This window comes from Calliphora vicina, chromosome 3 (assembly GCF_958450345.1).
Source record: "Calliphora vicina chromosome 3, idCalVici1.1, whole genome shotgun sequence".
In the NCBI taxonomy this organism is placed as follows: domain Eukaryota; kingdom Metazoa; phylum Arthropoda; class Insecta; order Diptera; family Calliphoridae; genus Calliphora; species Calliphora vicina.
In genome coordinates this window covers 63,518,063-63,544,367 of record NC_088782.1, presented here as the reverse complement: position 1 = coordinate 63,544,367, position 26,305 = coordinate 63,518,063, and the positions used below count along the sequence as shown (strand labels likewise).

General features: G+C 30.0%; 5 long non-coding RNA genes across 5 annotated transcripts; 3 read left to right on the top strand and 2 right to left on the bottom strand.

Moving 5' to 3' along the window:
• The first annotated feature begins 591 nt into the window (after positions 1–591).
• Positions 592–1,055, top strand: LOC135953580 (uncharacterized). The gene is made up of 2 exons (XR_010576217.1): positions 592–705; positions 844–1,055. It is a non-coding gene; the product is annotated as an uncharacterized LOC135953580 (long non-coding RNA).
• Positions 1,056–10,044: 8,989 nt separating this feature from the next.
• Positions 10,045–10,375, top strand: LOC135955814 (uncharacterized). The gene is made up of 2 exons (XR_010576304.1): positions 10,045–10,165; positions 10,227–10,375. It is a non-coding gene; the product is annotated as an uncharacterized LOC135955814 (long non-coding RNA).
• Positions 10,376–14,464: 4,089 nt separating this feature from the next.
• On the bottom strand, positions 14,465–14,849 carry LOC135955991 (uncharacterized). The gene is made up of 2 exons (XR_010576325.1): positions 14,732–14,849; positions 14,465–14,668 (listed from the first exon to the last, which is right to left on the bottom strand). It is a non-coding gene; the product is annotated as an uncharacterized LOC135955991 (long non-coding RNA).
• A 4,605-nt stretch (positions 14,850–19,454) lies between these two features.
• On the top strand, positions 19,455–19,796 carry LOC135955982 (uncharacterized). Its single transcript, XR_010576324.1, has 2 exons — positions 19,455–19,587; positions 19,656–19,796. It is a non-coding gene; the product is annotated as an uncharacterized LOC135955982 (long non-coding RNA).
• A 5,398-nt stretch (positions 19,797–25,194) lies between these two features.
• Positions 25,195–25,537, bottom strand: LOC135955967 (uncharacterized). The gene is made up of 2 exons (XR_010576320.1): positions 25,410–25,537; positions 25,195–25,350 (listed from the first exon to the last, which is right to left on the bottom strand). It is a non-coding gene; the product is annotated as an uncharacterized LOC135955967 (long non-coding RNA).
• Between the last annotated feature and the right edge of the window lie 768 nt (positions 25,538–26,305).

Sequence of the window (26,305 nt, the reverse complement as noted above, 5' to 3'; positions counted from 1 at the left end):
CATTTATGACCGATAAAGTCCAATCACTCAAAAATATAAATTATTGAAATTTTAAAAGAAAAATGTTTTTGCTCTTTTACTTAGTGTAGGGTATTATATGGTCGGGCTTGACCGACCATACTTTCTTACTTGTTTTTCGTCCAACTGTGGTGGGACGTAAATAAAAATTAATATTTAGATTTAAGATTTGAACAAATTATTGATAGTTCACATTATTTTGTGAAGATACAATAAATAAAATATGAAAAAAAAAATATTTGGTTTAATGCGAATGCATAATAACATAAATTCATATTAAATAATTAATGAAATGTGTTTAAAATGTTAGTGTGTTTTTCGAGTGTTTTCAAAAAATGGAGTTACATAGTTTTTCCAAACGAACACAGAATCTAGATTGTCTTAGAATTTTATAAGGACTCAAATGGTGGTGGGTCTAAAAATGTCATTAAATCGACTCAGTAGATGATTCACAAGTGCACTAGAAATATATTTGAGTGTCATAAAACGCATAATATGTGGTGTAGGGTAAACTTACATACATATAAAATATATAAAAACCAAGTAAATGTTAAAATACTCAATAGTATTGTAGGAAATTTTACAGCGGAAAAAAGTTGCTCAATCTTGAATAAAAATATGAAACTATTTCAATTATTATTTCTAGTTGTTTGCATTGTTGCTAGTGCAATGGCTGCTCCAGGAGGTGTAAGTTTTACTTCAATTATTTTGTAAAACACTTCATCTCACTTAGAAGATATTTCCGTATACATTTTATATACAATTTATATGGAAACATTTATTATCGTCATTTTAATTGATTTGTTTTTCTATTAATATTTTTAGAATATAATCAGTGGAGTCCATAACAATGGTGTTATTATTCAAGGCAATATGGATGTGAATACTCACTGAAATTAACTCAATGTGTTAGATTAATTATAATTATTTTACATATACAAATTCTATTTAATTTGAATAAAAATGTTAATATTTAAGGCTTTATTCATTATCACTTGAAGGTAATTGAATCAATATAGAGTCCGATAGTTTAATAATACTTCATGATATCGTTTTCGTTTCATAAACGATAGTATTTCTGGAATTGTACCTTTCCTTATGATATCGTTTTGCCATGAAATTGTATGATACCGTTTTCGATATAAAAATTAAATAAATTCCAACTCTTATTTTGGAAATTCTTTAATTTGTTTAATTTAAACATTGTCAAGAGAATAACAAAGATGGTTCAACAACAGCGCACAGTGGTTTAGAAATGTTTCGTTTTGGAAATAATTCGGTATATCGGGAATTATTGGAGATATTGTTACGAAATTTCACGTAAGTATTTCGATTTGCAGTGTTCAGCTTACTAGCGCTAATTGGGTCCAGTGCGTTGCCCCTCAAAGTTGGTCACCTCGGGTCTTAATTTTTTTTTAAAAATAGCCAAAAATCCATTTATGATCCGAATGAGCTGAAATTAAAAATACAAATAGTGCTTAAGAAGATCTTATCTCTATTAGTTGAGGAGATTTTTGGGTTTATTCTTAATTTTTTTTTAATTTAGCACGCTTTTTTAATGGTTTTGTAAATGTGGTGGGCCTACGGAGGGTCGACGTTTTTTTTTTTAAATATCACCTATATTGGCGATAAAATTCTAAATAAAATAAAAAAAAAACTTGTCCCTATAAAAAGTTAAACACATCCAAAGTTGGAACATGTAAAAAGTGCCGTATTTTTTAATTTTTTTCCCAAAAAGGCCCATATATTTTTTCTTTTGTAGAAAAAGTTTTCTTCGGGACTATATACAATTTGTATGTGATCCGGAAAGAGAATTTAATGCAAAAGCTTGTAAAGTAAAATTTGCTAATTTAGAGACAATTACGCATTGAATAATACTGTGAGCACAATAATTGCCGCATCTGGTAGGTTTCCAATCATGGAAGGTGTAATTAAATCATAACCAGGAGCTTTTTATACCCTACACCACCATAGTGGGGAGGGTATAATGCATTTGTGCAGATGTTTGTAACGCCCAAAAATATTGGTCTAACACCCACCTTAAAGTATACCGATGGATTTAGAATCAATTTCTGAGTGAACTCCAATATAATGAACTATCCACTAATGTGAACAATCTGGGCGCTCTAAATAGTGAACAAAGTTTAATGGCTCTAAATAGTGAACAATTTTTTTTTAGTTTTTAGGAATTTCCAATTTGTTAAAAGCTAAAATAACATAGTAGGCTTTTATTTTAAAGGCATTTAATGTTAGTAATTTTCAAAAATGTCTAAAAATAATCGAAAGTTTTTATCCTTAAATAAAAAATGGGAAATTCTAGAATTTTTTAAAAAAGGATCGAGTGCTACAGTGTTAAGTAAAAAGTATAAAGTTGCAAAATCAACGATTTGTTCAATCAAAAATAAAAAAGATAAAATTTTAAAATGTGTTGAAAATACATTTTATGGACCCGGAAAACGCAAAACATTGCGATCGTCAGAGCTTCCACAAAAGCAAAAATCTCTCTATAAGTGGTTTCTTTGTATGCGGCATAAAAACCTCCCTGTGAGTGGGTTGATGTTAAAAGAGAAAGCTAAACAACTTCACAACAACATGAGTGAAAATGGGAATGGCTTTAATGCTTGCGATGGGTGGCAACAAAAATTTAAGAAGAGATACGGAATACGACTCCTTGAGATAAGCGGTGAAAAACTTTCTGCCCAATCTCAGTGGGTAAATTCTTTTAAACTAAGATTGAAAACAAAGATAGAAGATTTGGCTTTATCCAATGAGCAGTTGTATAATGCCGATGAGTCCGGATTATATTGGAAACTTCTTCAACAAAAGACCTATGTAACGTCATTGACAAAAAGCGCTCCTGCGAAAATGGAGAAGCAAAGGATAACATTTCTATGCTGTTCAAATGCGTCGGGGACTCACAAAATAACACTTTTAGTAATAGGAAAATCTAAAAAGTCTGCTCAGATGACTTCTTCCATTTTTAAAGAATGGTTTCACAACTGTTTTGTTCCAGAGGTAAGAAAACATAAAAAAGAGTTCTGTTGGGATTCTAACAGTTTTATTTTTACATTAAGGTTACAAATTTTTTAACAAAAAAAGGATTACCAGTAAAAACTCTACTCTTAATAGAAAATGCCCCATCCCATCCACATGAATCCGACCTAAAATTCGTGGATGGTTCTATAGAAGCTATGTTCTTGAATCCAAATGTAACTGCTCTGATCCAGCCAATGGATCAAAATGCAATTAGAATCACCAAACTTCATTATAGGAATAGTCTTCTGGCAACAATTATTGCAAAAGAGGGGGATTTGCTTGAATCGATGAAAAAAATCACACTTAAAGAAGCCGTTTCTATTCCAGAGGCATCCTGGAACCGAGTTGGTAAAGAACCTTTATCTAATTGTTGGAAAAATATTTTGAATATGGTAAATGATGAAGACGAACCGGAATATAATATTCCTTTGAGCGTTTTACAATAAAGATGGCAATCAGAGGTTAGATCTTTGGAACTTACTGCATCAGATCTTCTAGAGATATTGTGCCCTCAGGAATTATATACTGCTGCAAACATTAGAGATTGGAACAATAACCCTGTTACATGAAGAGTCCGGCGATGATGACGACTGTATTACAACGCCGACTGAAGACAACATTAAAGCCAAAGAAGCTGTCGAAATTTTTAACAAATCTGTGCAGTGGTCTGAATTTCAAATGATCGATCAAACTGACATTAAAATATTGAAAAAATCAGGGAAGTGGCGGTAAATAATCTGGTCGAACAAAAGAAAAAACAGAAAATAATAACCGACTATTTTCATATTTAATTATATACCCATGTAACGTTGCACAGTGGGGCAGTATCGAATTTTTTTGGAAATAAATCTGGAATTTCTAAACGGCTGGTCCGATCGGGATAAAATTTGAATTGGGCCCTACAAATAATCCAGGGGCGGCGCTATGGGTGCTCAAAGTAGGGTACCTTCGATATGTAAAATTTTTAAACACGTCCCATCCGATTTCAAAGAATTTTATATTTTTGGAAAGCGCTCGGCTAGATCTTGAGAAAACAATTTTATGTTTTTCTATAAAGTTTCTTTATGGAGAACATTTTGGTATAAAAAACATGTCCTATTTTTTTTTATAAATTTTCAACTCAAATCATTGTTTCTGGCTCAGTCACATTAAGAAAATTTATACAAATTCTTTAGTATGAAAAAGTGCAATATTTTTGAAGAACGGAGTTTTAAAGTGGCATATTTTTGAATCTAATTGAGATATTGACTTGAAATTTTTTTTATAAGACCAAAAATTAACTTATCTAAACAAAAAAATATAGCTCGGAAAAAATATGGATCAAATTGTTCCTAATATTTGCAATCCTATTAAAATTTTGATTTAAATTTTAGTTTTAGAAACTCAATGAATATGTAATATGTAATAAAATCTTTATTTATTAACGAAACTCAATGAAGTTTTCAGTGTTTTTTAAGTTTCTCATTCTAAATAACAAGGTGTAAAAAAACTTTTCAAAAGGTCAAAGGGAATCCCGCAATTCCTAAAAATTGAAGCTAAAATCCCAAAAATGGTAATAGACAAAATACAGGGTCCACATTTCCTTTGGGGCTGGGAAAATACTTTAGGGATGAATAGGGAACACATCAGGGTTTCCAAAACTGCTTTCCGTTTTCTGATCCCAGCTTTGGGATTTTAGAACATGTGAAATTTTTATAAAAAATAGGTCAATTTCCAAAGATCGTAGGGCCGACATGTTCGAAAAATAGGACATGTTTTTTATACCAAAATGTTCTCCGTAAAGAAACTTTATAGAAAAACATAAAATTGTTATATGTTCTTAAAGAAAGTTGTTTTTTAATAAAAAAAAGAGTTATGTCAACTTTTTGTCCAAAAAACAGCAAAAATATACTATTTTTTTAATTTTTAAATTTAAAATCTGTTATTTTTGGATTCGTAATTGATATTGCTCTGAAATATTTTGTGTGTTGTTGGTAATTTAGTTGTCTAACTAACAAAAAAATCGAGTCCATTCGGTCTAAAAGTGCGCCCTATATTTTTAAAAAAGCGGACCAAGGTATGGCAAGGGAATTATAAGAGATAAAGAATGTTTTTTCAAGATCTAGCTCGGATGGGAAACAAAAAAATGGCACGTGTTTAAAAATTTTACATGTCGAAGGTACCCTACTTTGAGCCCCCATAGCGCCGCTGGAGCTTGTTTAGGGCCCATTTTAATAATTAAATCATTAGATATCCATATTGTCTATATTAATGATATACATAGGTCTAAAATCGAGGTTGTCCTGGTTTTTTCCTAATATCTCAGCCATTTGTGGACCGATTTTCTCGAATAGCAACCGAGCTAGAAGGGCTTCGGAAAGTTGATTTCAACAGACACACAGACGGACATGGCTTAATCGATTCCGCTATCTATAAGGATCCAGAATATATATACTTTATAGCATAGTTCCTCGCTAGTATTGTCCAGAATTCGAAGATTTTCGTCAATTTACACGTACACAACCCGAATGTAAACAATAGAGAGTAGAAATACAAATATTTCAATTATATTGTGGAAATTACAAACTTATATATACCCTTCTCAAGAAGGTGAAGGATATAAAAATAGTCCTTGGGAAGATCTACAAAAAATAAGCTTACATGTGTAGGTATATTGATTTATTTTTTTTTAATTTAGCCTGATTTTTTATGGTGTTTTATATACATATGCATATGTTTCAGTTAATTTTCATATGAAAACTCAATAATAACTTAGTAGGAAGCGCTCGCCGGGAAGCATTGATCCCTGTTAAACAATTTGCAGTGTGTCTTTTTTATGGCAATTTACATTTTATTTCAGTTTTAGTATAATTATGAATTTTGACATATATACAACGGCAGATACAATATATATTAATACATTTGGGATATTCACACGGTCTGCTATTAGTCATATTGTCATAATGTCTTAATAGTTGTTGTTGTGTTTTTAATAAAAGTATTATTTTATGACAAAACAATAAACCTAGTTCAAAAGTATTATTAGTTTAGAATTTTTTTGTTTGAAACACAACAAAAATTTGTTTAAACTATCTAATATATTAGGACATTATGTCAATACGACCAAATAGTAAACCGTGTGAATACCCCAATTATGTCAGTCATGTCAGGATTCAAAATTCGAAACAGCATCATTCATTGTTATTAGCTGGTTCATCCACAGTATTAACTAAATTATTATTTATATGATCGACTATATGTGAAATCGTTTTGTACGCCTTCCTCTCATTATGATACTCTCTTTGTGCAGGACCATTTTTATAAGATGGAGGCCTTCTTACAGTCATGCGATTCATTGGCCTAAAAATCTAATAAATTAAAAAAAAATAATATTCCTTTTTATAAAAATAACATAGAAAATACTACTTACAGGATCAGCCAATACAACAGCTATAATGCAGCTTACTACCAGCAATAATTGTAACAGTTTCATAATTGTTGGAGGTTGAGAAGATTTTTAATACTTTTGACAATTAACACACAAAATACCACTGGGTACTGATGAATATTTGACATTCTAAACAGCTTTTATATGATATTTTTATATGTTGATATTCAGTTAAAGATCCAGGAATTCCACGAACAACTTGCTCATTGTGGTTGAAAGTAAAAATATCGTTAAATCGAATTAAAACTAAGTATAAACATTCATAATTTTATTTATTTGCTTTGGTTAAAAATATTCGCATTATTAAGATTTATATTTTTGTTAAAAATAATATAAATATTTATTTGAATATGGCATTTCCAATTTATTTTAAGATGTAATAAGTATGAAAGCGTGGACAACAATAAATTAATCCTAAAGGCATTTGCTGGTAATTAATACTCTTAGAACTTATATCGTAAATATAAAATTTAATAGAACTATGGTCTACTATCAAGCAATCCTAACAGTTCTTAGTAATGAGCTCTATTGCTCAATCAAGGCTAAATGGAAGCTATGATCGATTATGGGCCGAGCGTCATTTAATTACGTAACATGTGCATAGGCTTTAACTTTTTTACATATTTTGCAAATATCAAAATGGCCCTAGCATAGTCGAATAAACCATTGAAAGTTAATTAAAAAAATGTTATTACTTTTTCGCGGTTGTCAAAAAAGTTCACCCACAAAACTTCTTAACCCTTAGTCCGATTTCAATGAAATTGGATATGTGCAAAGAAGAAGTGTTACCGAGTTCAAGATTTGAATTTTGACTGCATGGGCCCACCAGGGGTGCGGTCAGGGTTACCCAAAGTAGGACACCTCGGGTATGTTCAATTTTTAAAACGATCCCTTTTCTTCGGCTGTGTTCCGATTTCAAAACCATTACACATATATAATCTCCTTGTCAAGCGCTACAAAAAACCCCGATCCCCGGGGATCGGGATTTGGTAAAGAATACCGAAATCCCGACCCGGGGTTTCGGGATTTTCGGGAAATCTAAAATCCCGAAAATTATAAGAATGAAACGTACATAATTATGTCTTTACAATTGAAAGTATTTTTTTATTTAGAAATTAATTTTTATTAGACACTAAAAAGCATACTATTGCATCTATGGTTTTGTCTGCCATTCTGGAACGAATTTTGTTTCCGACATATGTTGCTGCCGAAAAACATCTTTCATATTGACAAAACCGTTTGCAAATACTTATAACAAATCTGCAATCGTTATTGTTATTTGGATTTTTTACATTTATTAATAATATCTTTTAGCCTTTGAGCAATCGAAATATTTTCATTTTGTTTGAGCTCCTCATCTGAGATAAAATCAATTTCGTTTGAAGAGGATTTAAATTGAGTTTTGTTAGACAACTTACAAGAAAATGTGAAGAATTGATTTTCCAGAGCCCCACTCTAGGAAAACCAAAAATACCGCTTTCCTTTATTAACTACTAGTTGACCGCCCCGGCTTCGCCCGGTAGCATTTACTAATATTTGTTCTTCAAGTTTCTCCCACATACAACTGCCTGTTCTTATTTATTAACAAATAAAATATCTAAATTTGTACTGCATACTTTAGGGAGCTTTTTAATTGCAGTTGACTGGACTCAATTATTTCCAAGTTTTAGCCGGAATTTTTGAATTTTTTTCTTTACAAACCATCTCCTGAAAATTTCGAATCGAATAAAAAAAATCAGCCAAATCGCTTCAGCCGTTCTCACGTGATGCCATTACATACATGGACCATTTCATTTTTATATATACAGATGTTGTAGCAGGAGTTGAGCTTAACAACTTTGCTGAACATCTCTTTGCGATATTCGGGCATGTAGAATGTCAAAATGCATAAAAAAGGCACACAAAATGACAATTTCCCCTATTTATTTATGAAAAACGGGATTTGGAAAATCCCGAAAATCCCGGGATTTAAAATTAAAAAATTCCGGGCTTCGGGATTCCCCGTTTGGCATCTCTACCTGTACTATAATATTCTTAACAGGTTTTACTTAAAATGCATAACAGTAAGGAAATTGGACTCATTCGCCAAAATATGGTCAACAAATTTGTTTTTCTCGAAAATCGAAAAACTTAAATCGAAGGTACGGAAAAACTATAGCAGGTATTGTCATAATTTTTTCACATTTTTTCCCTTATTATACTGTCAATAAATCCTAGTGTGAAGATAAAAATAATCTGATATAAAATTTTGAAAAATTTGAAAATGGATATTTGAAACTGCGGTTAAAAAAATTATATTTTTTTGGTCATACCTGCGAATAGGTTAACGATATTATACGAAGACAAAAAGTCATATAGAAGTAAATATGGATATATGTTAAGAAAAAATTATCTTTTATTTTAATATTTCTTGAATATGTTAATTTTGTTCCTACATTTATTGTTCTAGTGGCCTGAGACACGAATTTTTAATAACATTAACATTTTCTAACCAATTTTAGTATTTTATATCTCATTAAAACGACAATTGCATATACATGTCTATTCTTTTAAATCAAATTGCAAAAGTAATTTTTTAATGGCAAAATTTTTACAAAAACTGAAAAAATTGCATTTTTCACCCTTTAAATGAACCTCAAAACATTGAGGGGCACGGGTTAACGTCGTTTAATCGAGCTCAAATCTCAATATCTCGAAAAGGGGAATCCTTTTGTGGAGTCCAGACGAACAAGATTTCGAAAGTTTTTTCCCCCATATGAGATCTTGTCACCCTAATGATATTTATATAAGTAGATATTTATATAAATTATACATTTATGACCGATAAAGTCCAATTTCGAGAGGATATTTGTATGGCGGCTAGGAAAAATAATGAACCGATTTCAGCCAGTTTCAATAGGCTTCGTAATTGGGCTGAATATATAATATATATAATAATATGTACCAAATTTTATCGAAATATCTTCATAATTGCAAGCTGTACTTCTCGCACAAGGTTTACGAAATCCTAGTGTTTCAAAGAATTCTATTTTTAAGACGAATCTCACAAATTAACATCACATCGATTCATCATAATATTATAGTACTCAGATTTATGTCGGTTCCAAACAAACTTGTAGTCTAATTAATAGAAAAACTTGGCAAATGAATTTATTATATATGTTTATGAATCATGATGATATTTTCTTAGTATGTATTTATATACAACATGAATAATAACAAGTATGAAGTATGAGTCAATCAAGTCTGAACATATGTAAATATAATGACACCAGTTATAAGTCTACTTTAGTAATCATTTATTTAAACAATTATTGTGAAGGTAAAGCTTATTTATAATAAATTATATTTTATAACCACAGCTATTACTGAAAGGAGATTTTAGCAAAAACCCCAGAAAGGTTTTCCGATGTGGGCAGGTCAAATAACGAATAAGAATATTATCATCTGATTGTATCTTACAAACATCATCACAGACGTATAATACCCTCTGCACATCTAAGTTGGTGTAGGGTAATATTACTTTTATATAAGAACTATGAGAAGTTAAAATTACCACCAGTATTCTGATAAATTTTATAGCTGAAATAAGTTGAAACAATCTAGAATAAAAATATGAAATTACTGGCATTCATTTTAGTTGTCGGTTGCATTGCTGCCAGTGTAATGGGTGCTACATCACATGTAAGTTTTAATTTGTATTTTTTTTAAGGTACTTTTTTTAATGTATTTGAAATATTTTCAGACTCTGAGAGGGGTTATTAACCAATCTAACATGGATTTGCATCAATAATAAATGCCATTAATTTTTTTATATGTTAAATGTACAATTTAATAATTTTTTTAAATTTAACTAAAATAAATTAATGAAGAACGTAGCCAGCAAAAACATAACTACTATTTACATGTGTATTATATTGTGAGCTCTCTCCCACTACAATACTGAAATTTATTTCAATGAAAAGAAAAAGTATCTACCAAAAAACGCGAAAAACTTTTCATTTTTCTAATGGTGTATTTTGATTTAAAAATATTGAACCCGCACACATGAAAATTTGTTTTCAAAACAAACATTTTAATATGAAGCTTGAAAATTAATTATAATTATGATAAATTCATTTGCAAAGATTTTTTAATTTGACCACAAATACAAAATTAACCTATTGATTAGTTAATTTTATAATAATAAAATCCATAATAATTATGAATCATGAGCATATTTTATTTTCATATAATTTGTAAAAAATATAGTCAGCCAACAAAAATACCTCTAATTGAATCAGTCTGTATAAGTACGAATATTTGTCTGCGTCCCACAGTGGGGGAACTGAAAAAAATGTGGAAATAAATCTGCAACTTCTAAATGAATTGATCGATTTTAATAAAATTTCCCATGGCTATAGAGGAGGTGTTGATAAGTTTGAGTTTTGAATTTGGGCTGAACCACCCCATTCCAAGGTTTCTTGTAGAGCGAAGTGGTTAGTTTACTAACCACCGTGGCGGTTGGCATTTGTTTCGTATACATTTTTTTGAAATCGAATATTTTTTACTAAATTTTCTGACCAAACAACCGAAATATCAAAGTAACACTGAATTCGATGAACAATAAACACTCTGTGCTTTTTTCACATTAATATATTTATCTAACCAGAGAACCCTGACGACAAAGTTTTGCAAAAAAAATCATAAACGATGACTTCAAAAAATATAATTGTGTTTTAAAGACTATAGAAATGGTAATTAGTAAAGTGACCACCCAACCGCAAAGAGTTAACACATGCTTATAAATCCCAGAGAATTCTATGAATTGGTATCATTTTAATTTCAACTAAGCAAAACCTATATTTTTAAGAATATTTTTAAATTTACTATATTTTTAAACTTTAAACCAAAAAACGATTAACGTGAATAACTACAAAATGGCGTGCACCACTTATCAGCACCTCCTCTATAGCCATTGCAAGTTTTATTAGAATCGGTTTATTGGTTTAGAGGTTACAGATTTATTTCCACTTTTTTTCTCAAATCCCCCATCTGGACATCTTTGTCTAACATGGTAATCAACGTTTTGCGTATTTTTAAATGCATCAATCATGCACTGACTGACTGACTTCAAATTAGCCACGTTCACTGACAATGAACTTTGGACAGATTTGTGTAATTCCCTAAGAGCACTTGATTAAGCAAAGATACGCCAACGCACAGTGGTTTAGAAACTTTTTTTTGGAAATAATTCGGTATCTTCGGAACTATTGGAGATATTATTACGAAATTTCACATGGTATGTGCTGAGGTGTTTTCGACTTGATTCGCGTTTGTTCAGCTTCCTTGGGCCAATGGGGGCCAGTGTGTAGACCCTCAAATTTGGTCACCTCGGGTCTCAAATTTATTAAAAAAATCGCCAAAAATCCGAATGAGCTGAAATTTTGAATGTAAATGGTCCTTGAGAAGATCTACAAAAACTACGCTTACAAGTGTTGGTTATTTCTATTAGTTGAAGAGATATTCAGGTTTATTGATTTATTTGTTTTAATTTTGCTCGATCTTTTTATGGTTTTTTAGATATGGCGGCCCTACGGAGGGTCGAAATTTATTTTTTCTTCGGGACTATATCAAATTTTTATATTATCCGGAAAGATAACTTAATGCAAAAGCGTGTAAAGAAATATTTGGCTAACTTAAGCGAACATACCACCCCACAGTCCTATCCAAACTTGGCAAATTTTAAAAGAAAAATTTTGGTTTGAGTAAAAAAGAGTTGGCAAAGCACCGATCCATTTGTTATGTTATCTTTAATTGTTAAAATTTTACATTAATTCAAATTTTATATTTTTATTCGTGGAAAATCACCATATGAATTTTTTTTTAGTTTTTAAGGTAAATGAAGTCCCAAAATTTTATAAAATTATTTAATTTTACTAAAATATCAATTCACAAGTCATAATGTTTTCAACAATATCAAATACTTATATAAAAAACCTTTATTTACTCCTCAGAAGTTCCACAAACCATGGCCCCTTTGAAAAATTTGTACGTTTTTTCATATATTTCATGCAAAATGTTATTAACATATCAAATGTAAACTTTGAATTCAAACACATACTGACTTAACAGAAATTTTTGCGTAACAGATTTTGCACTCATTATATGAAAAAACGTACAAACTTGTCAAATGGGGCAAGGTTTGTGGAACTTCTGAGGAGTAAATAAAGGCTTTTAATATAAGTATTTGATATTGTTGAAAACATTATGACCTGAGGATTGATATTTTAGTAAAATTAAACAATTTTATAAAATTTTGGGACTTCATTTACCTTAAAAACTAAAAAAAATTTTAATATGGTGATTTTCCACGAATAAAAATATATAATTTGAATTAATGTAAAATTTTAACAATTAAAGATAACATAACAAAATTTGGAACCAATGTAGACTAAAATGTCCTTAAATCAATGGCATTAGAATTTTTGAAATTTTTTATTTTCAAATACTGAAATTCCTAAAACGGGGAAAATGTGTTCCAAAAACTGGGTTTTTTTGAAAAGTGCCTACTGTGACGTTATTTACCATGTGATAGTAAAAATACTTAGTACGTATTTAAAAAACATATGGGGTTATACAAATATAGAGCTTTTTCGTGGATCAGTGCTTTGCCTTTTTAGAATTTTTTACTCAAACCGATTTTTTTTTTAAATTGACCAAGTTTGGATAGGACTGGGGCGTGGTATGTCCGTTTAAGTGAGCCAAGTTTTTCTTTGCACGCTTTTGCATTAAGTTATATTTCCGGATGATATAAAAATTATATATAGTCCCGAAGAAATTTTTTTTCTACAAAAGAAAAAATATATGGGCTTTTTTGGGGAAAAACGTCCTTTTTACAAGTTCCAACTTTGGCTGCGTATAACTTTTTATAGGGATGATAAAATAGAATAGAATTTTATCGCCAAAATAGCTGATATTTTAAAAATAAATTTCGACCCTCTGTAGGCCCGTCATATCTAAAAAGCCATAAAAAGATCGAGCAATATTAAAAAAAATAAATCAATTGAGATCCGAGGTGACCAACTTTGAGGGGCTACGTACTTGCCCCCATTAGCGCTAGGAAGCTGAACAAACGTAAATCAACTCGAAAACACATCAGCTCAAACCATGTGAAATTTCGTAACAATATCTCCAATAGTTCCCAAGATACCGAATTATTTCCAAAAAAAAAAAGTTTTTAAACCACTGTTCAACGTTGATAGAGCTTGAGGGTATAAATTATACCCAATTATAACCAATTGTATTATACCATATAATACAATTGGTTATAAATAATTTAGAAAAAGTGAACAATTCATTTACTAAAGAATTAGTTACGCATTTTAAAACCCGTATTAATGAACGACATATAAAAGTTCTTAACTCAATTATATTGTATTTGAATTCAGGATCATGTCCAACTAGCTCAAATTTTTTAAAGTATAGCTCCAAAACGGAGACTAAATAGTTTGTTAGTCAATTGTTTGTAGATTGTTCGGGAGGGAATCTGTTTAGAATATTTCTGATGAAAATTTAATGATGGACTTTGTTTTCGAATGTTTTTTAACATTATCAATACATGAATTTTTAACTTTAACGTTATTTTATGTTTTTCTTTAACAATAATAATATATTATTCGAATAATTCGATTAATTTTAAACGTGTGGTCGAATTATTCATACAAGTTAAAATCTCTTATTCGAATTATTCCTTTTATTCGAACTAGAGAAATTAAGGTAGTCAAAGACATTAAGGATTATTATGGTACTTTATGTTTTGTTGTGCATATAAACTTAGACATTTTAGAAATAAAAATTCTGTAGCATCATAACAGGGGGTCCGTAAATAGTTTCAAGAAAATAAAACTTAGAAATAACAGTTTTTATTGATTTTACCTGAATTCAAGAATGACAGCAATAGTTGCTTTCTGCGTCAACCAAAAAATAAATAACATCAAGCAATACTTTTTAGCATGTACTTTATTGAATATAAAAATACCTAATTTTGAAAATTTAACAACATAATTCTTTTTATATATTTTTAAATTCAATAATTTCTTTAAAATTCAAAATGATGCATGCAATTCATTATAACCAAAATTAATCCATTCATATGGTTTAACGTTTAGAAATAACACCAGAGTTACGGATGCCACTATATCCAACCTGAAATGATTTATTAATTATTATAAAATAGTACATTAAAAACACAAAAGGATATAAACTTACGTTTGGAGTACCCAATACACCGACAGCAATGCATCCAAGCACGACGAATAATTGTAATAGTTTCATATTTGCGGATAAGTTTTACTGATATACGAAGTATACTGTAACTTCTAATGGTTTCTCACACCATTTATATACAAATTAATTTAACCTACATCAACTTAGATATTATTATGAGTATTATGCATTTGTGATAAGGTTTGTTAAATTTTGAATGAATAACGTATCATATAATGTCCATAGCATCGCTATAAGGTCCATAAAAGCTATTCAATTTTGGATGTAGATATAAAATTTTGCGGATCAATCAGTAATTCTCCGAATGCTCCAGTATAAATTCAAATATAATAAATATTTCAGTCACTTGTAACTCATGTGTGGCCATTGTATAGTCGGGCTTGCTGGTAAATAGTAAAAAAATACCATAGCAATGACTCATAATATGGTGGATATTATTAGATGATTTTTACCACAAATATGTGTTAATATAAATAGTAGTTAGTTTTATTAAACTATAAAACTATGAATGTGACTAATGATACACCGAGAGTGGTAAGCCAATAATAGAAATGACCGGTATATGGTGAAAAAGAATATAAAAAAAAAATGTTTTTCTTATGACACGAACGTCAGGTTAATAATTTTTTGTTTTAAAGTTGAAAATTTAAAAAATATTATTAAAAATACACACCTTAACTATGAAAGAAATTTTCAAGTTAATTTTTGTTAAAGTCGACTTTATTTTAAAATAAAACTTTTCAGCCTAACTACAAAAGCCTTAAAGTCGATTTTAAATCCATAAAGTTGGCTATGTATATGTTGGAAAAAGTTTTGAAGCTTTTTTCAAATAAAAACAAAAGTTCTATTTTAAAATAAAGTCGACTTTAACAAAAATTAACTTGAAAATTTCTTCATAGTTAGGGTGTTTGTTTTTATTTGAAAAAAGCTTCAAAACTTTTTCCAACATACACATAGGTTAGGTTAGGTTACGTGGGTTGCTCGCAAGTTAGCGAGTTCACTCGGAGGCCTTGCGGCCCATTGTGGTACCCTTAGAAGTACTATTCCCTTATGCTGAAAATGTCACACATAAAGTGAGAATAGTTTCCCTCCCTAGTTTCGTCTATTATGTGATTTCTGTGGTCCCTATGGGAACCAGCCGGTACTTCTAATAAACCCAATCATATTCACTAGTGACACATCCCTGAGACAGTCCAGATCATGGAAAAGAGCTCTACCAAGATGTAGTAGTCTATGCTCTTGTAAGGCTGGGCATTCACATAGAAGGTGCTGTACCGATTCCTCCTCCTCTTCATCTAAACAACTTCTACAATAGCCATAACGTGGGTAACCCATACGTTCCGACATATGTCCAATCATGCAGTGCCCAGTAATTATACCCGTGAGAAGTCTAATCGAATTCCTACTAAGAGACAAAAGAGTCTTAGTTCTATCCTCTGTCAGATTGGGCCAGAGCATTCTGGATATTCTACAAGTGATGATATTTGACCACCTAAGTTCCGTCTTGCTCAAAGCCCATTCATCTATCAATTTTGATACTGTCACCAAGGGAGTGTGAATATCCCTTTGCGCAAGATATATATATCGTCCAGGGACGACCCGTTGGTTGCGCACTCATCAGATACTTCATTTCCCCGGATGCCCGCATGTCCTGGAACCCATATCAACTCCACGTGATGTTGTGTCAGTTGTGCCAGTGATTTGATACAATTGAGAAGACATTTCGACCTAATCACGTTGGAGTTAAGAGCCTTGATTGATGCCAGGCTGTCCAAGTAGATATGTATGGTCGAATTTTCGAGATTCAGTTCCCGGATTCTTCTCGCGGCTGTATCAATAGCATAAATCTCTGCCTGGAAAACCGTGCAGGTATCGGGTAATCGAAGAGACATCAAAAGGTCCAGCTCATCTGAGAAGATTCCCGAGCCCGTGCCTCTTTCTGTCTTTGAACCATCAGTATAGATTGAGATCACGTCATCTCTACACATATGTACATTCAAATAATTGAAAATATTTTTCAATGAAAGTAAATAAAAATAAGAAATTTCAAAAAATTAAAATAACAAAATGTACATAAAACTTCAAAACAAAAATTTTATTTTGAAATAATAAAACACATTTTAATTTACATACATATGTACATATCGATGGCTTAATATTTTTTAATATTTTTTTTTTCAAAAATATCAATGATAAACTGTTATATTCAAGGCGTATTAACAAGGTGAGTGCGTCCCGGCAACAAATACAACAATGCAAAAACAACAGGCAATTTGTTTTTGTTAAAATGTACAGTAAATGTCAAAATCAAGGCGAATTAAAATATTACTATGTTATTTACAATAAAAAATGTAAACATAAACAAAGTTTGACATATAGTGTACATAAAACCACAGCGAATTAAGAAACAGCTGATTTTATGCACTCACCTTGTTAATACGCCTTGGTTATATTAAATAACTTATTAAAATAAAAAATAAATTTTAAATGAAAATGATGTCTCTTCTTATTAAAAATTGCATTTAAACTTTTTTTTGTGTCTAAAATTTTATGGATTTTAAGTTTTTTCCTTGTCCTGTAAAGTAACAAAAAATCGAATAACGTCTTTATTATATTAAGCCATCGATATATGTGTTTGAAATTTGTTTTATGGTACGAAGTTTAAAATAATAGTCAGCTTTATGGACTTAAAATCGACTTTAAGGCTTTTGTAGTTAGGCTGTATGTTTTTAACCAGAATACTTTCTGATGCTTTGCATTTTGCAAAAGAAAATATTGAAATCGTCAAAAAAATACCAATCACAACTTGTAAGTATAAGTTTGTCATTCCGTGTGTAATATTGAGAATTATTCATCTGAGATCATTCTAAGTCGATTGAGATATGTCTGTCTGTGTAAAATACTCTCATGTCCAAAATACTTAAGCGAAATTAATGAAATATATACCAAAATGTTTATAACTTTTCTGAGTAGTTTGTTAGTTAGTTAATTATGAACCAAAATATAAGAAAAACCTTTAAAAATGTTGATAGTTCTCACATATTTTTTTGACTTTGGGTAAATTCATTGCAGAGAATACCATGAAAATTCATTATTCATATGATAAAAGCACAAATTCTGTTGATAAAATGGTAAGAATCGGTCCTTGATTTCTTCTAGCTCCCATACAAATTTCTTCCCGAATTATGGTGCTATGGTATATAAATGCCCATAGAATTGCATTATCCATTCAGCACAACTAAAAGAAATCGTGAGACCAGGTTGAAATTCGACGTAAATAATTCCCATATACATAAAAATCGCTAAATACTCATAAATCTCTTATAAAAAGTTTTAGCTGCTTAAAATTTCACATAAATAATTCCCATATATACGAAAATCGATGTGCTAAAATTTACGAAGATCGGCTTATATATGACCATTAAGTGCTCCAAAAAAACGAAAATACGAATTTTGACCGCCCCTCCCCTAAAATTGTTTTATGTATTGTAGAACCATGTTCTGTAAAATATTAGGACAATAGGATAAAGTTAACTGGTGGCGCAACGGCCCTAAAGTTTGGAAATGCATTTACAGTTTTTGCAAACATTTTGCTACTAAATAACTACTTTTACAATTTAATATAAAAGAATCGAAATGTGGACGTAATTGTCGTTCTAATGAGATATAAAATACGAAAATTGCTTAAAAAACGTAAAAGTTATTAAAAAATCGCCAAGCCATTAACGTGTCTCAGGCCACTAGAACAAGAAATTTGGGAACGAAATTAACATATTTTGAGAAATATTAAAACAAAATTTTATTCTTACTTAAAATATATCCATATTTACTTGTATATGGGTTTTTGTCTTCGTAAGATACCGTTAACCAGGTATGACCAAAATATTTTAATTTTTTTTAACGGAAGTTTCTCTGAAAGTTTTACTAAAATCGGAAAACCTTTACCCTTAAATCGTGAATGTCAAATGTTAATTTTTTCAATATTTGGAATTTCTCATGGAAAGATAGCGAAATGTTATATATTTTTGGGCCGATTTTTATGAAACTTAAGAAAAATATAACACAAAGACTAGTATTTACAAAAACGGCAGAAAAATTAAACATACATTAACGCATATAAACATTGATATCGATAAAAATAGTTTAACAGAAATTAGTTTCAAGTAGACAGAATTCATACTGTTTGATTTGGTGACTATTGGCATAGAGAAACATAGAGCGGAAACTAGAAAAAAACTCAAACAAAATAATTACTCAAAATAATCACACACACGAGTGTTGTTTTTGTTTTCACATAGTTTTTTCTACTAATACATTCTCACCACTTAGGTTTTTGACAACTGAGTTAGGTCTTTGACAGGAGAGTTTCCGCTCTATGACTATTCTCTATGACTATGGGCTCCTCAATTAGTACAAGAACTCTCATTATTTTGTACATACGGTTTGAACATTAAGCAATAAGGACATCAAATTATTTTATTAGATTTTGTTAGCAATTTGCACTTTAACCAAGTATCAACATTAGTCATATTCGCAGTTTTCTTCATAGTTTAATAAAACTAATTGGAATTTCCACATAATTGTGGTAAAAATCATAAAATAATACATAAAATTATCCAAGCATTATATCATGAATCACGGTTGATATTTTTTTAACTATTTATCGGGTATATAAAGGAAATGATAAACAGTTTGAACGTACAGTCAGTATTGAATATTATTATAGTAAAGTTTATAGCGGAAAAAGTTATTCGAACTTGAATATAATTATGAAACTGTTACAATTATTCATAGTCGTTGGATGCATTGCTGCCGGTGTATTGGGTGCCCCAAGTAATGTAAGTGTTAATATTATTGGTTTAATTTATTTGGTTTTTATTTTTAAATCATTAATAAATATTTTCAGAACATATTGAATGGCGTCGAAAACTCTGGTGTGATGAGTGTACATTAACCAAAACTTAACTTGCTTAATTTTGGATATAAATTTAATTAGTTTTGAATCTTAAACAAATTAATAAAATATGTAATCGAACAAAATATTAAATATTAATATGAGCTTTTAGTTCTAACGCAATGGTAATCTACAAAATCTAAAAAATCCGTTAGAAGAATTTCCAGTTATTAAAAAGTCCCCCGACCATTAGGTGTCCCAATCCTTATGTAAAGGAAATTGTAAGACACAGTTTTACTTGTTTTGCTGGGATCCTTTGGAAAGTTCCTCAAAAATGTGTCCAACATTACACTCTGCAGTCAAGCCCTACCATATTATACCCAACCATTATTAAATGAGCAAAAACCTATTTCTTTTAAAAGTTCAATAATTTATTTTTGTGAGTGATTTTAGGAAGTCACTCTGAGGCAAACTTGTAGCACTTGTCATAAAGAATAAAAATTGTGAACATGTAAAATCAAAAAAACTTAATTTTCAAGATCAAAATCGCAAAAAACTTAAAAAAATAGATTTTTTACCTTTTTTCCCTGTTTAGGTCCATCAGCACTAACCCAATATACCCTCCCCACTATGGTGGTGTGTAAAGGTTCAAATTGCTCTTGGCCCTATCTATCGGAAGACTGCGCTAACTTTTAATCCGACCGTGCTAAGAGAAATAGGGTGGTTTCTTTATCGAAATTAGTTAAGAACCGTTAAAAATAAATTTAAAAAGGTAGCATAAACTAACCTAAGCTAAGGAAGAAAATGCTTTCACTTCCTTCTGGTCATACAATTTTCATTAGATGGCCCTAACTATTCCACTGGATTTTGCGAACTAACTGTTCATGAAAAAAATAAAAATAAATTCTTTAATTTAAATGGTGATATAGGGTTAATATCCAAACGATTTTTTTATTGCAATTTTCATTAATATAAATAAATCTATATACTTCTATAAAATAATGAAGAATGCTGAGGAGTTTCACAAATGTATCTCATATAAATAGTAAAATTTTGCATATATCTGACCTTTGACCTCAATGCGCGTCCCGAAATCGTTGTCCGATTTGGCTCAAATCAGAACTTAACTTTTAGACCTAGTGTCACAATATTCCAACCGGTACTCTTTGAAATCTAAAAAAATCGGCTGTCAAACTAATGGATATATTTTAAGTAAAAATGTGTTTTATTTTTAATATTTCTCAAAATATGTTCATTTTGTTGCCATATTTCTTGTTCTAGTGGCCTGAGACACGTTAATGGCCTGGGGAATTTTTAATAACTTTAACATTTTTTGACCAATTTCTGTTTTTTTTTATATTTCATTAGAACTACAGTTACGTACACATTTCTATTCTTTTAAATTAAATTGCAAAAGTAATTTTTTAATGGCAAAATTATTACAAAAACTAAAAAAAATAATTTTTTCTCTTGTAAATACATCACAAAACTTCAGAGGACTTGGCTTGCCTTAACCCCAACCGATTTACCTAAATTTTTTCAGGATGATTTTTTTTACCAAACTGGGGTGTGAGACTGCCAAAAATCCAACTATTCTTTATTAAGAGCCACCCCAATTTAGAGAGCCTCAAAGGTGAGTAAACATCAGTGAATTCTTTGATTTTTTAAAAATCATAAAAATCATTATAGTCCGACTTAAATCTTTTTTTTTCAGAACCGAATCTATTATTCAGCCCAATCTCCATTAAACCGAAACTTTTAAATTGTAATCGATGGATAGATTTCAGGATTTTCATCGTCTTAAAAATGTTTAAAAATTTGTGTTGTATACTCATTTTTGAGGCTGCACAGTGGTATGAGAAAAAAAGAGGGAAATAAATCTGTAACTTCTAAACCCTTACTCCAATTTAAACGAAAATTCACATGCGCAAAGAGGAAGTGTTGTCGAGTGTCATGACCCCACCACAAGCGGGACCAGGGGTCCCTAAAGTAGGGCACCTCGGGTATCTTCAATTTTAAAAATGAATATATTTCTTTGTTAATCAATTATTTTTTATAGCTTAGGATTCGCATTTAAAAATTAAATTTTCAACATTTTTACCCACAATACTCCAGTTTTTTGATGACCGCGTTTCCAAATATTTCCCGATTTTCTCCACTTTTTTTTATAGGATTAACAACTGACGTATATATCAAATAAAGAAAGAATTGGTTAGAAATCATGACCAAAGTTACATGCATTTTAATTTTAAAAAATAAAAAAAGGTGATTTTTCGCTATTTTTTGGGGAAAAAAGTACTTTTATTCTTTTTAAGTTATCTAAAAAATTTCTAAGAGGATGTATAATGAATTTGTTCTTTTTGAAAAGCAAACTTTACATCAAATATTTTAAATGAAAAAAAGATTATAATTTTTGATACCGAGGGGACCATTCAAAAAATGCCTATTTTTATGTAAAATTCAACTTAGGAGCAAAAATTCAAAAATCGCATAGTAGATATCAAATTATAATAATCTATTTTAGATGGCCAAATATGTTCTGAATTATTTTGTAAAGGGTTCCGATAACCCCGCCCCTAGTATGAATATCACTACTTTTTTGGAAATTGCGGGATTCCTGATTACAAATTTCAAAATTTGTTTTCATTTATCCATTTTCAATAAAAAAATCTATATAAGTGTAAAATTTCATTACTAAATATTCATAAATAAAAATTTTATTTCAATTTGAAAAATTTGTATCTATGCCAAAACTCATTAAAAAGCATTTTTGTCATATTTTTCAAAAAAGTATTCCATGAATTTGTTAATTGTCAAAAGTTATATACATTATTGGAAAGTACAAGACAAAATCCGCTATCCATTGCTATATAACATGTCTACTTTATGTTTTTTACGTGGCAAATTAATTAGGGAAAAAATGTAATTAATGAATGCTTCCCATCCAAATTTCCTATCGAAGGTAAAATAATAGAGATATTAGTGATTTTTAGTTAAATTTGAACTATTTTCTTTTTCACTATAAATTTTTGGGGTACTTTAAAATAAAATTCTTAATAAAAGCGAAATTAACCCTAAGCTCTCTTTTGTTGTGTCATATTTCTGTCTTTCTAGTTGAATTTTCCGTTTTGGTGTATTCAGGGACTTATAGTAAAATTTTACGGATAATATTTTTGCGCAACATTTTAACCCCTTAAATCCCTGTTTTATTGGTGGTTTTTGCTCTTTTTTAAAAGAAGGACAAAAAAGACCCATACCTTGATGATTTAGAGGGTTAACATATTCTACAACAATATTTTCCATAACATTTTACATAAGTTTGCTGAAAACATTTTATACCTAAAATGTAAGGATCATATGGTTTCTTATGCCGATTAACAATAAGAATGAGCCAGAGTTGGGAAAATTTAACTCCCCGTCAAATGAAATTCAGATGTAAACTTTCAAAATGCCGATACAAGTGTCTTTTTTTGGGGTATCCTCTATCAAAATTTATTGGTCTGACCTTGTAAGTTTTTTTTGTGTTGTACAGTGTAATCAAAAGATTTAAACAATTTCTTTAAAAACTTATCAGCGCCATTCTCTTAATTAAGCATCATTTTAGACCGACTTTACTGCAATGTGCGTTGTGTAGGAAATATTAATGAATTCTTCAATATTAAAAGGCTAAATATTAATTTTTTAATGTTTTGTAATTTATTTCAATAATTTGTGTGTAATTCCAAATGTTTCAATTCATTGTAATAACTTTTAATCCATCTAGCCATTTGGCTCAACCTATCATTATTTGTCCATAGTTTTGGACGCGATCAAAATTTGTCTGAAAAGATTTATTAATTGAAATCAAATACATAAAACTAGAAAAGATTTACACTTACCCTTTTTTGATTACCGAATACTACATTTTGTGCAGTAATACATGCAATAGATGCAATAGATGCAACCACAATAAATAATTGTAATAATTTCATATTTTTTATTCAACTTCGGATAACTTTTTCCGGTATGAGATTTATTGCAATATTTCGAATACTGTAAGTTCTAATTTTTTTCATATCTTTTATATACAATTTTGCTTACCCTACACTACATTAGATATTATTAGTTTGTGATAATGTTTGTAACGCTCAAATGTATTGGTCATTAATCAAAGTTTGTCTTCCATTCAAGATGAGAGAATACTCTAACAAGTAAGAAAGTATGGTCGGTCAAGCCCGACCATATAATACCCTACACTGAGTAAAAGAGCAAAAACATTTTTCTTTTACAATTCCAATGATTTATATTTTTGAGTGATTTTCGGAAGTGGACCTTATGTGGGGGCTATGACCAATTATGGAGCGATTGCCATGAAATTAGGTCGTGTGATTTGTGTCTATATGAATTTGTTGAATTTTGCGAGTATACCAACATTTTTAAGCGATTTATGCATTTGCGGAAGCGGGTCTATATGGGAGCTATAACTAATTATCGACCGATCGTAACAAAATTTGGTGACATGAATTTTGTATATATGTATAAAACTTATTTGGAGCGCAATTTGTGGAGATACATTTATAAATTAAACATTTATGACCGATAAAGTCCAATTTCGGAAGGACATTTGTATGGGGGCTAGGTGAAATAATGGACCGATTTCAGCCAGTTTCAATAGGCTTGGTCCTTGCTCCGAAAAAACTATATGTACCAAATTTTATCGAAATATCTTCAAAATTGCGACCTGTACTCTGCGCACAAGGTTTACATGGACAGCCAGCCAGGCGACCAGACGGACGGACAGACATCGTTTAATCGAGTCAGAAAGTGATTCTAAGTCGATCGGTATACAAACATCTGCACAAACGCATAATACCCTCCCCACTATGGTGGTGTAGGGTATAAATATTACATCCAAGTTATTAAGACTCGCTTACAATAATTTAATACTAAGGGCTCGATATGGTCGGGATTGCTTGAAATAATATGGGAATATCAATATGATTCATAATATACTAAATAGGTGAATAATTTGTATTATTATAATGGGATTTTGACCACAAATATGACGAAATTGCAGATGGTTTTTTTACTTCCTTTACAATTAGCTGTTTAAAATATTAAATATGATTAATGTGATTTAAAAAGCAAATTTTTTTAAAATTATTTCGAAAACTTTTACTGTTTCTGACTTTATATTATCTCATAACTATGAAGCACAAATTTACTGCATTTACGAACGCACTCTTTATCTCGAAACCTAAATATTTCAGACATTTATGAATATTAAAAGGGTTTTCAGGTTTATGCCTAATATGAACCGATTCAAAATTATTTTTGTAGGGTAATAATTCAAAATTATTAATAAGGACGAACAAATAGACGGAAGGACGGTATAAAAATAATTTATATTCATCAAAATTACTTTCTTGACTTACTAATGATCCAATGATTAAAACTGTATCTTAAAAAAATTATCAGCACCCATCTCTTATTAAAATAGAGCCATTTTTATCCTGTTTTATCACAATGTGTCGAAATATTTATGAATTCTTCTATTTTAAAAGGCTTAATATTAAATTTTTAATATTTTGTAATTACTACATTTTATTTCAATAATTTGTGTAAAATTCCAAATGTTTCAATTCATTGTAATTACTTTTAATCCATCCATTCATTTGGGTCAATGTACAGACATAAAACCAGAGTTTTGGATGCCATTCAATAGATTCTGAAAAAAATTTATTAATTGAAATCAAATACATTAAACTCAAATAGATTTACACTTACACCATCTGGAGCACCCATAACACCAGCAGCAATACCTGCAACCACAATGAATACTTGTAATAGTTTCATATTTGTTTAATTAAATTCGTAAAACTTTTTCCGCTATAAACTTTATTGCAATAGTTTTGAATACTGTAAGTTCTAATAGTTTTTCACATCTTTTATATACAAGTTAAGTTCACCCTACATTACATTAGATATTATTAGTTTGTTATATGGTTTGTAATGTTCAAATGTTTTGCCCATTAACCAAAGTCCAGTGAAACCCAAAATATTACATCCAAATTATTAAGCATCTTTATTGGTGAAGGCGCTGCAATAAAGAACTTATAAAAAATCATATTAAATGCAACAGAAAATCTTATCCTGTAACGCAAGAGCTCGATATGGTCGAGATTGCTTGTAAATAGTAAGGAAATATCAACATGATTCATAATATAATGGGTGACTAATTTGTATTAATATAATGTGTTTTTAACCACAAATATATTGAAGTTCCAGTTGGTTTTATATAAACTATAAAACCACTTATATAAATTACTAATAGTTTTCTTTACTAACTTTACCATAAGTTGTTTAAAATCTTAGATATGGCTAGTATGATTTATGATTTTTCGAATTTATTTAAGATACTTTTAAACAGATGTTTTTAAACATTATTTGAAAAACTTTTACTGTTTCTGACTTTATATTTGGGGGATAGAGTTCGTGGTATAGGCGGGTAATGTGGTATAGCTGCTTTTCTCTAAAACTAAGAGCATAGGAGTAACGGTACGTACCAAGCTTAAGAGTTTTATTATCCCAGAAAATTAATATTGGGTGAGTGTACTTAATTTTTGCAGGTCATGGAAATAGTCAGTGATCTGTGATTTTTTTGTGATCTGTTAAAAATTAAC